The sequence below is a fragment of the Stenella coeruleoalba genome, assembly GCF_951394435.1.
Source record: "Stenella coeruleoalba genome assembly, contig: scaffold_126, whole genome shotgun sequence".
In the NCBI taxonomy this organism is placed as follows: domain Eukaryota; kingdom Metazoa; phylum Chordata; class Mammalia; order Artiodactyla; family Delphinidae; genus Stenella; species Stenella coeruleoalba.
The window spans coordinates 168,512-181,978 of record NW_027646078.1 but is presented as its reverse complement, the minus strand read 5'-3'; the positions used below and the strand labels follow the sequence as shown (position 1 = coordinate 181,978).

The 13,467-nt window shown below is 43.8% G+C and overlaps 1 long non-coding RNA gene across 5 annotated transcripts in view; it reads left to right on the top strand.

Annotated features, from left to right (window-relative positions):
* LOC307181358 overlaps positions 1-13,467 on the top strand; it is an 863,843-nt gene that overhangs the window by 772,889 nt on the left and 77,487 nt on the right. The window contains exon 4 of one of the 5 annotated variants that reach the window (XR_013826544.1): positions 8,762-8,843. The exons of the other annotated variants lie outside the window; for them this stretch is intronic. This is a non-coding gene — a long non-coding RNA (uncharacterized lncRNA). Of the gene's footprint in view, positions 1-8,761; positions 8,844-13,467 lie in introns of those variants that run through there. 5 annotated transcript variants of the gene reach the window in all.

Here is a 13,467-nt window from a genome sequence, read left to right as displayed (position 1 = left end):
GCCCCTGAGCTCCTTTCTTCAACTCGCTTTCTTGTGACCTGGCTGCAACACCGCAGGATGGCTTCAGGCCCTAATCTGGTTCCTGCACGGCACGCTTAGCCTTTGGTTATTTCCTCTTCCTGGTGGGAAATGAGAGTTAAATTTGCCCGTCCAGACACCTCCAGCTAGTCTCTCATTGGTTCTCGCTATTCCTGTTCATCTTCCGCAGAAATTGCAAACTGGGCCAAACAGGAGGTTAAAGGGACTGACTCTCCAAGTCGGGAGAGTGTTAGTAAAGCGTCTGGAATGTTGCACCCGAGTACCAGGGCACGAAAACTGAGACATATTTGAACACGTCTCCCGATCCCATGGTTGATCATACTCTGGGTTCCACATGCATGTTTTAGCTGAAGGAAGAATACCTAAAACCTCGGTAGTTGAAACCCGTGGAATGGGTACCATGCAATATGACTTCAAAGGGTCTTCATTTGCTCACCGAACCTCTCCAATCCTATCACTGCTGCGTTTATGCCCCTGTACACATGCTTGATTCTCTTTCGGAGACATAGCAATCCATAGGTTTTAAGATACTTACTAGTCAGGTACATTCTTAGGCGTTTAATATGCGGTGTTGAGTCCATTTCGTTGAGCAAGGAGTAGCTCTTGTCTATTCCATATTTGGCTTAAGGAACTTTATCTGTGCTCATTTCAATCTCTGGTTTTATGCAGCACCCCAACTCACCTTTCCCCTTAAGCAAGCATAAGTTGGTTTTCTAAATTTGAGACCCTGTTCTGTTCTGTAATTCAGTTCCTGTGTAGCCAAGTTTCCATTCCGTGTATTACTGATATCTTATGATGTTTCTTTTTCTGTGTGACTTATTTCAGTTAGAATCATCATACCTGAATCCACTCATTGTGCTGCTAAGGGCCTGATGACATAGATTTCATTGCTGAGTGATATTGCTTTGTAAGTGAATACCACAACTTCTTTATCCATTTTTCACTTTCTGCGATGTTGAACTTGTACTGTAAACGAGGTTCTTGTAAACAGAGCCGTTCCACACTTTGGGGTGGCTGTGTCTTTTTGATTTTAATTTCCCTAAGCTATAGGACCATAAGTGGAAGTGCCCTAGGCTCTGTTGCTTTGTTTTTTAGATGTTTCAGGAAACAGCATACACATCTCCCAAGTGTCTGTTGGCAATTTACATCCCGCCCATCAGCATAACAAGGCTCCCAGTTCTCCATGGCCTGTCCTGCCTTTCTGGATTTTACACTTTTTTCAGATGGCCCTTTTGACCGGGGGGAAGTGAGACTTCATTGTAGTGCAGATTTCCTTTGCAAGCTTGCTTGGTTGGCCAAAAAGGGCGTATGCGTTTTTTCCTGAATATATTCAGGAAAAAACGCATACGCCCTTTTTGGCCAAGTGCATCATTGTGGACGTTCTGCCTCTTTTCCTATGCTTTCAATGCAATTCCAGTCTACCTCCTGAAATCGGTTTCCTGCAATTCTGCCCCGCTTTCAAGTCCTCTTGGCAGCCTTACTTCAGTATATTTTTGGACGATAGCTGTCATTTATAACTCTGCAGGTTTGTGAATTACAGTGCCCCTGAGCTCCTTTCTTCAACTCGCTTTCTTGTGAGCTGGCCGCAACACCGCAGGATGGCTTCAGGCCCTAATCTGGTTCCGGCCCGGCATGCTGAGCGTTTGGTTAATTCCTCTTCCTGGTGAGAAATGAGAGTTAAATTTGCCCGTCCAGACACCTCCAGCTAGCCTCTCATTGGTTCTCGCTATTCCTGTTCATCTTCCGCAGAAATTGCAAACTGGGCCAAACAGGAGGTTAAAGGGACTGACTCTCCAAGTCGGGAGAGTGTTAGTAAAGCGTCTGGAATGTTGCACCTGAGTACCAGGGGAGGAAAACTGAGACATATTTGAACACGTCTCCCGTTCACATGGTTGATCATACTCTGGGTTCCACATGCATGTTTTAGCTGAAGGAAGAATACCTTAAACCTGGAGAGTTGAGACCCGTGAAATGGGTACCATGCAATATGACTTCAAAGGAGCTTCATTTGCTCACCGAACCTCTCCAATCCTATCACTGCTGCGTTTATGCCCCTGTACACACGCTTGATTCTCTTTTGGAGACATAGCAATCCATAGGTTTTAAGATACTTACTAGTCAGGTACATTCTTAGGCGTTTAATATGGGGTGTTGAGTCCATTTCGTTGAGCAAGGAGTAGCTCTTGTCTATTTCATATTTGGCTTAAGGAACTTTATCTGTGCTCATTTCAATCTCTGGTTTTATGCAGCACCCCAACTCACCTTTCCCCTTAAGCAAGCATAAGTTGGTTTTCTAAATTTGAGACCCTGTTCTGTTCTGTAATTCAGTTCCTGTGTAGCCAAGTTTACATTCCGTGTATTAGTGATATCTTATGATGTTTCTTTTTCTGTGTGACTTATTTCAGTTAGAATCATCATACCTGAATCCACTCATTGTGCTGCTAAGGGCCTGATGACATAGATTTCATTGCTGAGTGATACTGCATTGTACGTAAGTACCACAAGTTCTTTATCCATTTTTCACTTTCTGTGATATTGAACTTGTACGGTAAACGAGGTTCTTGTAAACAGAGGCGTCCCAAACTTTGGGGTGGCTGTGTCTTTTTGATTTTAATTTCCCTAAGCTATAGGACCATAAGTGGCAGTGCCCTAGGCTCTGTTGCTTTGTTTTTTAGATGTTTCAGGAAACACCATACACTTCTCCTGAGTGTTTGTTGGCAATTTACATCCCGCCCTTCAGCATAACAAGGCTCCCAGTTCTCCATGGCCTGTCCTGCCTTTCTGGATTTTACACTTTTTTCAGATGGCCCTTTTGACCGTGGGGAAGTGAGACTTCATTGTAGTGCAGATTTCCTTTGCAAGCTTGCTTGTTTGGCCAAAAAGGGCGTATGCGTTTTTTCCTGAATATATTCAGGAAAAAACGCATACGCCCTTTTTGGCCAAGTGCATCATTGTGGACGTTCTGCCTCTTTTCCTATGCTTTCAATGCAATTCCAGTCTACCTCCTGAAATCGGTTTCCTGCAATTCTGCCCCGCTTTCAAGTCCTCTTGGCAGCCTTACTTCAGTCTATTTTTGGACGATAGCTGTCATTTATAACTCTGCAGGTTTGTGAATTACAGTGCCCCTGAGCTCCTTTCTTCAACTCGCTTTCTTTTGAGCTGGCCGCAACACTGCAGGATGACTTCAGGCCCTAATCTGGTCCGGCACGGCACACTGAGCCTTTGGTTATTTCCTCTTCCTGGTGTGAAATGAGAGTTAAATTTGTCCGTCCAGACACCTCCAGCTAGCCTCTCATTGGTTCTCGCTATTCCTGTTCATCTTCCGCAGAAATTGCAAACTGGACCAAACAGGAGGTTAAAGGCGCTGACTTTCCAAGTGGGGAGAGTGTTCGTAAAGCGTCTGGAATGTTGCACCCGAGTACCAGGGGAGGAAAACTGAGACATATTTGAACACGTCTCCCATTCACATGGTTGATCTAACTTGGGTTCCACATGCATGTTTTAGCTGAGGAAGAATACCTAAAACCTGGGTAGTTGAAACCCATGGAATGGGTACCATGCAATATGACTTCAAAGGGTCTTCATTTGCTCACCGAACCTCTCCAATCCTATCACTGCTGCGTTTATGCCCCTGTACACATGCTTGATTCTCTTTCGGAGACATAGCAATCCATAGGTTTTAAGATACTTACTAGTCAGGTACATTCTTAGGCGTTTAATATGGGGTGTTGAGTCCATTTCGTTGAGCAAGGAGTAGCTCTTGTCTATTCCATATTTGGCTTAAGGAACTTTATCTGTGCTCATTTCAATCTCTGGTTTTATGCAGCACCCCAACTCACCTTTCCCCTTAAGCAAGCATAAGTTGGTTTTCTAAATTTGAGACCCTGTTCTGTTCTGTAATTCAGTTCCTGTGTAGCCAAGTTTCCATTCCGTGTATTACTGATATCTTATGATGTTTCTTTTTCTGTGTGACTTATTTCAGTTAGAATCATCATACCTGAATCCACTCATTGTGCTGCTAAGGGCCTGATGACACAGATTTTATTGCTGAGTGATATTGCTTTGTAAGTAAATACCACAACTTCTTTATCCATTTTTCACTTTCTGCGATGTTGAACTTGTACTGTAAACGAGGTTCTTGTAAACAGAGCCATTCGAAACTTTGGGGTGGCTGTGTCTTTTTGATTTTAAATTCCCGAAGCTATAGCACCATAAGTGGAAGTGCCCTAGGCTCTGTTGCTTTGTTTTTTAGATGTTTCAGGAAACACCATACACTTCTCCCGAGTGTTTGTTGGCAATTTACATCCCGCCCTTCAGCATAACAAGGCTCCCAGTTCTCCATGGCCTGTCCTGCCTTTTTGGATTTTACACTTTTTTCAGATGGCCCTTTTGACCGGGGGGAAGTGAGACTTCATTGTAGTGCAGATTTCCTTTGCAAGCTTGCTTGGTTGGCCAAAAAGGGCGTATGCGTTTTTTCCTGAATATATTCAGGAAAAAACGCATACGCCCTTTTTGGCCAAGTGCATCATTGTGGACGTTCTGCCTCTTTTCCTATGCTTTCAATGCAATTCCAGTCTACCTCCTGAAATCGGTTTCCTGCAATTCTGCCCCGCTTTCAAGTCCTCTTGGCAGCCTTACTTCAGTCTATTTTTGGACGATAGCTGTCATTTATAACTCTGCAGGTTTGTGAATTACAGTGCCCCTGAGCTCCTTTCTTCAACTCGCTTTCTTTTGAGCTGGCCGCAACACTGCAGGATGGCTTCAGGCCCTAATCTGGTTCCGGCACGGCACACTGAGTCTTTGGTTATTTCCTCTTCCTGGTGGGAAATGAGAGTTAAATTTGCCCGTCCAGACACCACCAGCTAGCCTCTCATTGGTTCTCGCTATTCCTGTTCATCTTCCGCAGAAATTGCAAACTGGGCCAAACAGGAGGTTAAAGGCGCTGACTTTCCAAGTGGGGAGAGTGTTAGTAAAGCGTCTGGAATGTTGCACCCGAGTACCAGGGGAGGAAAACTGAGACATATTTGAACACGTCTCCCATTCACATGGTTGATCATACTTGGGTTCCACATGCATGTTTTAGCTGAAGGAAGAATACCTAAAACCTGGGTAGTTGAAACCCGTGGAATGGGTACCATGCAATATGACTTCAAAGGGTCTTCATTTGCTCACTGAACCTCTCCAATCCTATCACTGCTGCGTTTATGCCCCTGTACACATGCTTGATTCTCTTTCGGAGACATAGCAATCCATAGGTTTTAAGATACTTACTAGTCAGGTACATTCTTAGGCGTTTAATATGGGGTGTTGAGTCCATTTCGTTGAGCAAGGAGTAGCTCTTGTCTCTTCCATATTTGGCTTAAGGAACTTTATCTGTGCTCATTTCAATCTCTGGTTTTATGCAGCACCCCAACTCACCTTTCCCCTTAAGCAAGCATAAGTTGGTTTTCTAAATTTGAGACCCTGTTCTGTTCTGTAATTCAGTTCCTGTGTAGCCAAGTTTCCATTCCGTGTATTACTGATATCTTATGATGTTTCTTTTTCTGTGTGACTTATTTCAGTTAGAATCATCATACCTGAATCCACTCATTGTGCTGCTAAGGGCCTGATGACACAGATTTCATTGCTGAGTGATATTGCTTTGTAAGTAAATACCACAACTTCTTTATCCATTTTTCAATTTCTGCGATGTTGAACTTGTACTGTAAACGAGGTTCTTGTAAACAGAGGCGTCCCAAACTTTGGGGTGCCTGTGTCTTTTTGATTTTAATTTCCCTAAGCTATAGGACCATAAGTGGCAGTGCCCTAGGCTCTGTTGCTTTGTTTTTTAGATGTTTCAGGAAACACCATACACTTCTCCCAAGTGTCTGTTGGCAATTTACATCCCGCCCATCAGCATAACAAGGCTCCCAGTTCTCCATGGCCTGTCCTGCCTTTCTGGATTTTACACTTTTTTCAGATGGCCCTTTTGACCAGGGGGAAGAGAGACTTCATTGTAGTGCAGATTTCCTTTGCAAGCCTGCTTGGTTGGCCAAAAAGGGCGTATGCGTTTTTTCCTGAATATATTCAGGAAAAAACGCATACGCCCTTTTTGGCCAAGTGCATCATTGTGGACGTTCTGCCTCTTTTCCTATGCTTTCAATGCAATTCCAGTCTACCTCCTGAAATCGGTTTCCCGCAATTCTGCTCCGCTTTCAAGTCCTCTTGGCAGCCTTACTTCAGGATATTTTTGGACGATAGCTGTCATTTATAACTCTGCAGGTTTGTGAATTACAGTGCCCCTGAGCTCCTTTCTTCAACTCGCTTTCTTTTGAGCTGGCCGCAACACCGCAGGATGGCTTCAGGCCCTAATCTGGTTCCGCTACGGCACGCTGAGCCTTTGGTTATTTCCTCTTCCTGGTGGGAAATGAGAGTTAAATTTGCCCGTCCAGACACCTCCAGCTAGTCTCTCATTGGTTCTCGCTATTCCTGTTCATTTTCCGCAGAAATTGCAAACTGGGCCAAACAGGAGGTTAAAGGCGCTGACTCTCCAAGTGGGGAGAGTGTTAGTAAAGCGTCTGGAATGTTGCACCCGAGGACCAGGGTACGAAAACTGAGACATATTTGAACATGTCTCCCAATCACATGGTTGATCATACTCTAGGTTCCACATGCATGTTTTAGCTGAAGGAAGAATACCTTAAACCTGGGTATTTGAAACCTGTTTAATGGGTACCATGCAATATGACTTCAAAGGGTCTTCATTTGCTCACCGAACCTCTCCAATCCTATCACTGCTGCGTTTATGCCCCTGTTCACATGCTTGATTCTCTTTCGGAGACATAGCAATCTATAGGTTTTATGATACTTACTAGTCAGGTACATTCTTAGGCGTTTAATATGCGGTGTTGAGTCCATTTCGTTGAGCAAGGAGTAGCTCTTGTCTATTCCATATTTGGCTTAAGGAACTTTATCTGTGCTCATTTCAATCTCTGGTTTTATGCAGCACCCCAACTCACCTTTCCCCTTAAGCAAGCATAAGTTGGTTTTCTAAATTTGAGACCCTGTTCTGTTTTGGAATGCAGTTCCTGTGTAGCCAAGTTTACATTCCGTGTATTAGTGATATCTTATGATGTTTCTTTTTCTGTGTGACTTATTTCAGTTAGAATCATCGTACCTGAATCCACTCATTATGCTGCTACGGGCCTGATGACATAGATTTCATTGCTGAGTGATACTGCATTGTACGTAAGTACCACAAGTTCTTTATCCATTTTTCACTTTCTGTGATATTGAACTTGTACGGTAAACGAGGTTCTTGTAAACAGAGGCGTCCCAAACTTTGGGGTGGCTGTGTCTTTTTGATTTTAATTTCCCTAAGCTATAGGACCATAAGTGGAAGTGCCCTAGGCTCTGTTGCTTTGTTTTTTAGATGTTTCAGGAAACACCATACACTTCTCCTGAGTGTCTGTTGGCAATTTACATCCCGCCCATCAGCATAAGAAGGCTCCCAGTTCTCAATGCCTGTTGCCTTTCTGGATTTTACACTTTTTTCAGATGGCCCTTTTGACCGGGGGGAAGTGAGACTTCATTGTAGTGCAGATTTCCTTTGCAAGCTTGCTTGGTTGGCCAAAAAGGGCGTATGCGTTTTTTCCTGAATATATTCAGGAAAAAACGCATACGCCCTTTTTGGCCAAGTGCATCATTGTGGACGTTCTGCCTCTTTTCCTATGCTTTCAATGCAATTCCAGTCTACCTCCTGAAATCGGTTTCCTGCAATTCTGCCCCGCTTTCAACTCCTCTTGGCAGCCTTACTTCAGTCTATTTTTGGACGATAGCTGTCATTTATAACTCTGCAGGTGTCTGAATTACAGTGCCCCTGAGCTCCTTTCTTCAACTCGCTTTCTTGTGACCTGGCCGCAACACCGCAGGATGGCTTCAGGCCCTAATATGGTTCCGGTCTGGCATGCTGAGCCTTTGGTTAATTCCTCTTCCTGGTGGGAAATGAGAGTTAAATTTGCCCGTCCAGACACCTCCAGCTAGCCTCTCATTGGTTCTCGCTATTCCTGTTCATCTTCCGCAGAAATTGCAAACTGGGCCAAACAGGAGTTTAAAGGGACTGACTCTCCAAGTCGGGAGAGTGTTAGTAAAGCGTCTGGAATGTTGCACCCGAGTAACAGGGTACGAAAACTGAGACATATTTGAACACGTCTCCCGTTCACATGGTTGATCATACTCTGGGTTCCACATGCATGTTTTAGCTGAAGGAAGAATACCTTAAACCTGGAGAGCTGAGACCCGTGTAATGGGTACCATGCAATATGACTTCAAAGAGTCTTCATTTGCTCACCGAACCTCTCCAATCCTATCACTGCTGCGTTTATGCCCCTGTACACATGCTTGATTCTCTTTTGGAGACATAGCAATCCATAGGTTTTAAGATACTTACTAGTCAGGTACATTCTTAGGCGTTTAATATGGGGTTTTGAGTCCATTTCGTTGAGCAAGGAGTAGCTCTTGTCTATTCCATATTTGGCTTAAGGAACTTTATCTGTTCTCATTTCAATCTCTGGTTTTATGCAGCACCCCAACTCACCTTTCCCCTTAAGCAAGCATAAGTTGGTTTTCTAAATTTGAGACCCTGTTCTGTTTTGGAATGCAGTTCCTGTGTAGCCAAGTTTACATTCCGTGTATTAGTGATATCTTATGATGTTTCTTTTTCTGTGTGACTTATTTCAGTTAGAATCATCGTACCTGAATCCACTCATTATGCTGCTACGGGCCTGATGACATAGATTTCATTGCTGAGTGATACTGCATTTTACGTAAGTACCACAATTTCTTTATCCATTTTTCACTTTCTGTGATATTGAACTTGTACGGTAAACGAGGTTCTTGTAAACGGAGGCGTCCCAAACTTTGGGGTGGCTGTGTCTTTTTGATTTTAATTTCCCTAAGCTATAGGACCATAAGTGGAAGTGCCCTAGGCTCTGTTGCTTTGTTTTTTAGATGTTTCAGGAAACACCATACACTTCTCCTGAGTGTCTGTTGGCAATTTACATCCCGCCCATCAGCATAACAAGGCTCCCAGTTCTCCATGGCCTGTCCTGCCTTTCTGGATTTTACACTTTTTTCAGATGGCCCTTTTGACCGGGGGGAAGTGAGACTTCATTGTAGTGCAGATTTCCTTTGCAAGTTTGCTTGGTTGGCCAAAAAGGGCGTATGCGTTTTTTCCTGAATATATTCAGGAAAAAACGCATACGCCCTTTTTGGCCAAGTGCATCATTGTGGACGTTCTGCCTCTTTTCCTATGCTTTCAATGCAATTCCAGTCTACCTCCTGAAATCGGTTTCCTGCAATTCTGCTCCGCTTTCAAGTCCTCTTGGCAGCCTTACTTCAGGATATTTTTGGACGATAGCTGTCATTTATAACTCTGCAGGTTTGTGAATTACAGTGCCCGTGAGCTCCTTTCTTCAACTCACTTTCTTTTGAGCTGGCCGCAACACCGCAGGATGGCTTCAGGCCCTAATCTGGTTCCGCTACGGCACGCTGAGCCTTTGGTTATTTCCTCTTCCTGGTGGGAAATGAGAGTTAAATTTGCCCGTCCAGACACCTCCAGCTAGTCTCTCATTGGTTCTCGCTATTCCTGTTCATCTTCCGCAGAAATTGCAAACTGGGCCAAACCGGAGGTTAAAGTGACTGACTCTCCAAGTCGGGAGAGTGTTAGTAAAGCGTCTGGAATGTTGCACCCGAGGACCAGGGTACGAAAACTGAGACATATTTGAACATGTCTCCCAATCACATGGTTGATCATACTCTAGGTTCCACATGCATGTTTTAGCTGAAGGAAGAATACCTTAAACCTGGGTATTTGAAACCCGTGTAATGGGTACCATGCAATATGACTTCAAAGGGTCTTCATTTGCTCACCGAACCTCTCCAATCCTATCACTGCTGCGTTTATGCCCCTGTTCACATGCTTGATTCTCTTTCGGAGACATAGCAATCTATAGGTTTTATGATACTTACTAGTCAGGTACATTCTTAGGCGTTTAATATGCGGTGTTGAGTCCATTTCGTTGAGCAAGGAGTAGCTCTTGTCTATTCCATATTTGGCTTAAGGAACTTTATCTGTGCTCATTTCAATCTCTGGTTTTATGCAGCACCCCAACTCACCTTTCCCCTTAAGCAAGCATAAGTTGGTTTTCTAAATTTGAGACCCTGTTCTGTTTTGGAATGCAGTTCCTGTGTAGCCAAGTTTACATTCCGTGTATTAGTGATATCTTATGATGTTTCTTTTTCTGTGTGACTTATTTCAGTTAGAATCATCGTACCTGAATCCACTCATTATGCTGCTAAGGGCCTGATGACATAGATTTCATTGCTGAGTGATACTGCATTGTACGTAAGTACCACAAGTTCTTTATCCATTTTTCACTTTCTGTGATATTGAACTTGTACGGTAAACAAGGTTCTTGTAAACAGAGGCGTCCCAAACTTTGGGGTGGCTGTGTCTTTTTGATTTTAATTTCCCTAAGCTATAGGACCATAAGTGGAAGTGCCCTAGGCTCTGTTGCTTTGTTTTTTAGATGTTTCAGGAAACACCATACACTTCTCCTGAGTGTCTGTTGGCAATTTACATCCCGCCCATCAGCATAAGAAGGCTCCCAGTTCTCAATGCCTGTTGCCTTTCTGGATTTTACACTTTTTTCAGATGGCCCTTTTGACCGGGGGGAAGTGAGACTTCATTGTAGTGCAGATTTCCTTTGCAAGCTTGCTTGGTTGGCCAAAAAGGGCGTATGCGTTTTTTCCTGAATATATTCAGGAAAAAACGCATACGCCCTTTTTGGCCAAGTGCATCATTGTGGACGTTCTGCCTCTTTTCCTATGCTTTCAATGCAATTCCAGTCTACCTCCTGAAATCGGTTTCCTGCAATTCTGCCCCGCTTTCAAGTCCTCTTGGCAGCCTTACTTCAGTCTATTTTTGGACGATAGCTGTCATTTATAACTCTGCAGGTTTGTGAATTACAGTGCCCCTGAGCTCCTTTCTTCAACTCGCTTTTGTTTGAGCTGGCCACAACACTGCAGGATGGCTTCAGGCCCTAATCTGGTCCGGCTCGGCACACTGAGCCTTTGGTTATTTCCTCTTCCTGGTGGGAAATGAGAGTTAAATTTGCCCGTCCAGACACCTCCAGCTAGCCTCTCATTGGTTCTCGCTATTCCTGTTCATCTTCCGCAGAAATTGCAAACTGGGCCAAACAGGAGGTTAAAGGCGCTGACTCTCCAAGTGGGGAGAGTGTTAGTAAAGCGTCTGGAATGTTGCACCCGAGTACCAGGGGAGGAAAACTGAGACATATTTGAACACGTCTCCCATTCACATGGTTGATCATACTTGGGTTCCACATGCATGTTTTAGCTGAAGGAAGAATACCTAAAACCTGGGTAGTTGAAACCCGTGGAATGGGTACCATGCAATATGACTTCAAAGGGTCTTCATTTGCTCACCGAACCTCTCCAATCCTATCACTGCTGCGTTTATGCCCCTGTACACATGCTTGATTCTCTTTCGGAGACATAGCAATCCATAGGTTTTAAGATACTTACTAGTCAGGTACATTCTTAGGCGTTTAATATGGGGTGTTGAGTCCATTTCGTTGAGCAAGGAGTAGCTCTTGTCTATTCCATATTTGACTTAAGGAACTTTATCTGTGCTCATTTCAATCTCTGGTTTTATGCAGCACCCCAACTCACCTTTCCCCTTAAGCAAGCATAAGTTGGTTTTCTAAATTTGAGACCCTGTTCTGTTCTGTAATTCAGTTCCTGTGTAGCCAAGTTTACATTCCGTGTATTACTGATATCTTATGATGTTTCTTTTTCTGTGTGACTTATTTCAGTTAGAATCATCATACCTGAATCCACTCATTGTGCTGCTAAGGGCCTGATGACACAGATTTCATTGCTGAGTGATATTGCTTTGTAAGTAAATACCACAACTTCTTTATCCATTTTTCAATTTCTGCGATGTTGAACTTGTACTGTAAACGAGGTTCTCGTAAACAGAGGCGTCCCAAACTTTGGGGTGGCTGTGTCTTTTTGATTTTAATTTCCCTAAGCTATAGGGCCATAAGTGGCAGTGCCCTAGGCTCTGTTGCTTTGTTTTTTAGATGTTTCAGGAAACACCATACACTTCTCCTGAGTGTCTGTTGGTAATTTACATCCCGCCCATCAGCATAACAAGGCTCCCAGTTCTCCATGGCCTGTCCTGCCTTTCTGGATTTTACACTTTTTTCAGATGGCCCTTTTGACCGGTGGGAAGTGAGACTTCATTGTAGTGCAGATTTCCTTTGCAAGCTTGCTTGGTTGGCCAAAAAGGGCGTATGCGTTTTTTCCTGAATATATTCAGGAAAAAACGCATACGCCCTTTTTGGCCAAGTGCATCATTGTGGACGTTCTGCCTCTTTTCCTATGCTTTCAATGCAATTCCAGTCTACCTCCTGAAATCGGTTTCCTGCAATTCTGCCCCGCTTTCAAGTCCTCTTGGCAGCCTTACTTCAGTATATTTTTGGACGATAGCTGTCGTTTATAACTCTGCAGGTTTGTGAATTACAGTGCTCCTGAGCTCCTTTCTTTAACTCGCTTTCTTGTGACATGGCCGCAACACCGCAGGATGTCTTCAGGCCCTAATCTGGTTCCGGCACGGCACGCTGAGCCTTTGGTTATTTCCTCTTCCTGGTGGGAAATGAGAGTTAAATTTGCCCAACCAGACACCTCCAGCTAGTCTCTCATTGGTTCTCGCTATTCCTGTTCATCTTCCACAGAAATTGCAAACTGGGCCAAACAGGAGGTTAAAGGGACTGACTCTCCAAGTGGGGAGAGTGTTAGTAAAGCGTCTGGAATGTTGCACCCGAGTACCAGGGGAGGAAAACTGAGACATATTTGAACACGTCTCCCGATCACATGGTTGATCATACTCTAGGTTCCACATGCATGTTTTAGCTGAAGGAAGAATACCTTAAACCTGGGTATTTGAAACCCGTGGAATGGGTACCATGCAATATGACTTCAAAGGGTATTCATTTGCTCACCGAACCTCTCCAATCCTATCACTGCTGCGTTTATGCCCCTGTACACATGCTTGATTCTCTTTCGGAGACATAGCAATCCATAGGTTTTAAGATACTTACTAGTCAGGTACATTCTTAGGCGTTTAATATGCGGTGTTGAGTCCATTTCGTTGAGCAAGGAGTAGCTCTTGTCTATTCCATATTTGGCTTAAGGAACTTTATCTGTGCTCATTTCAATCTCTGGTTTTATGCAGCACCCCAACTCACCTTTCCCCTTAAGCAAGCATAAGTTGGTTTTCTAAATTTGAGACCCTGTTCTGTTCTGTAATTCAGTTCCTGTGTAGCCAAGTTTACATTCCGTGTATTACTGATATCTTATGATGTT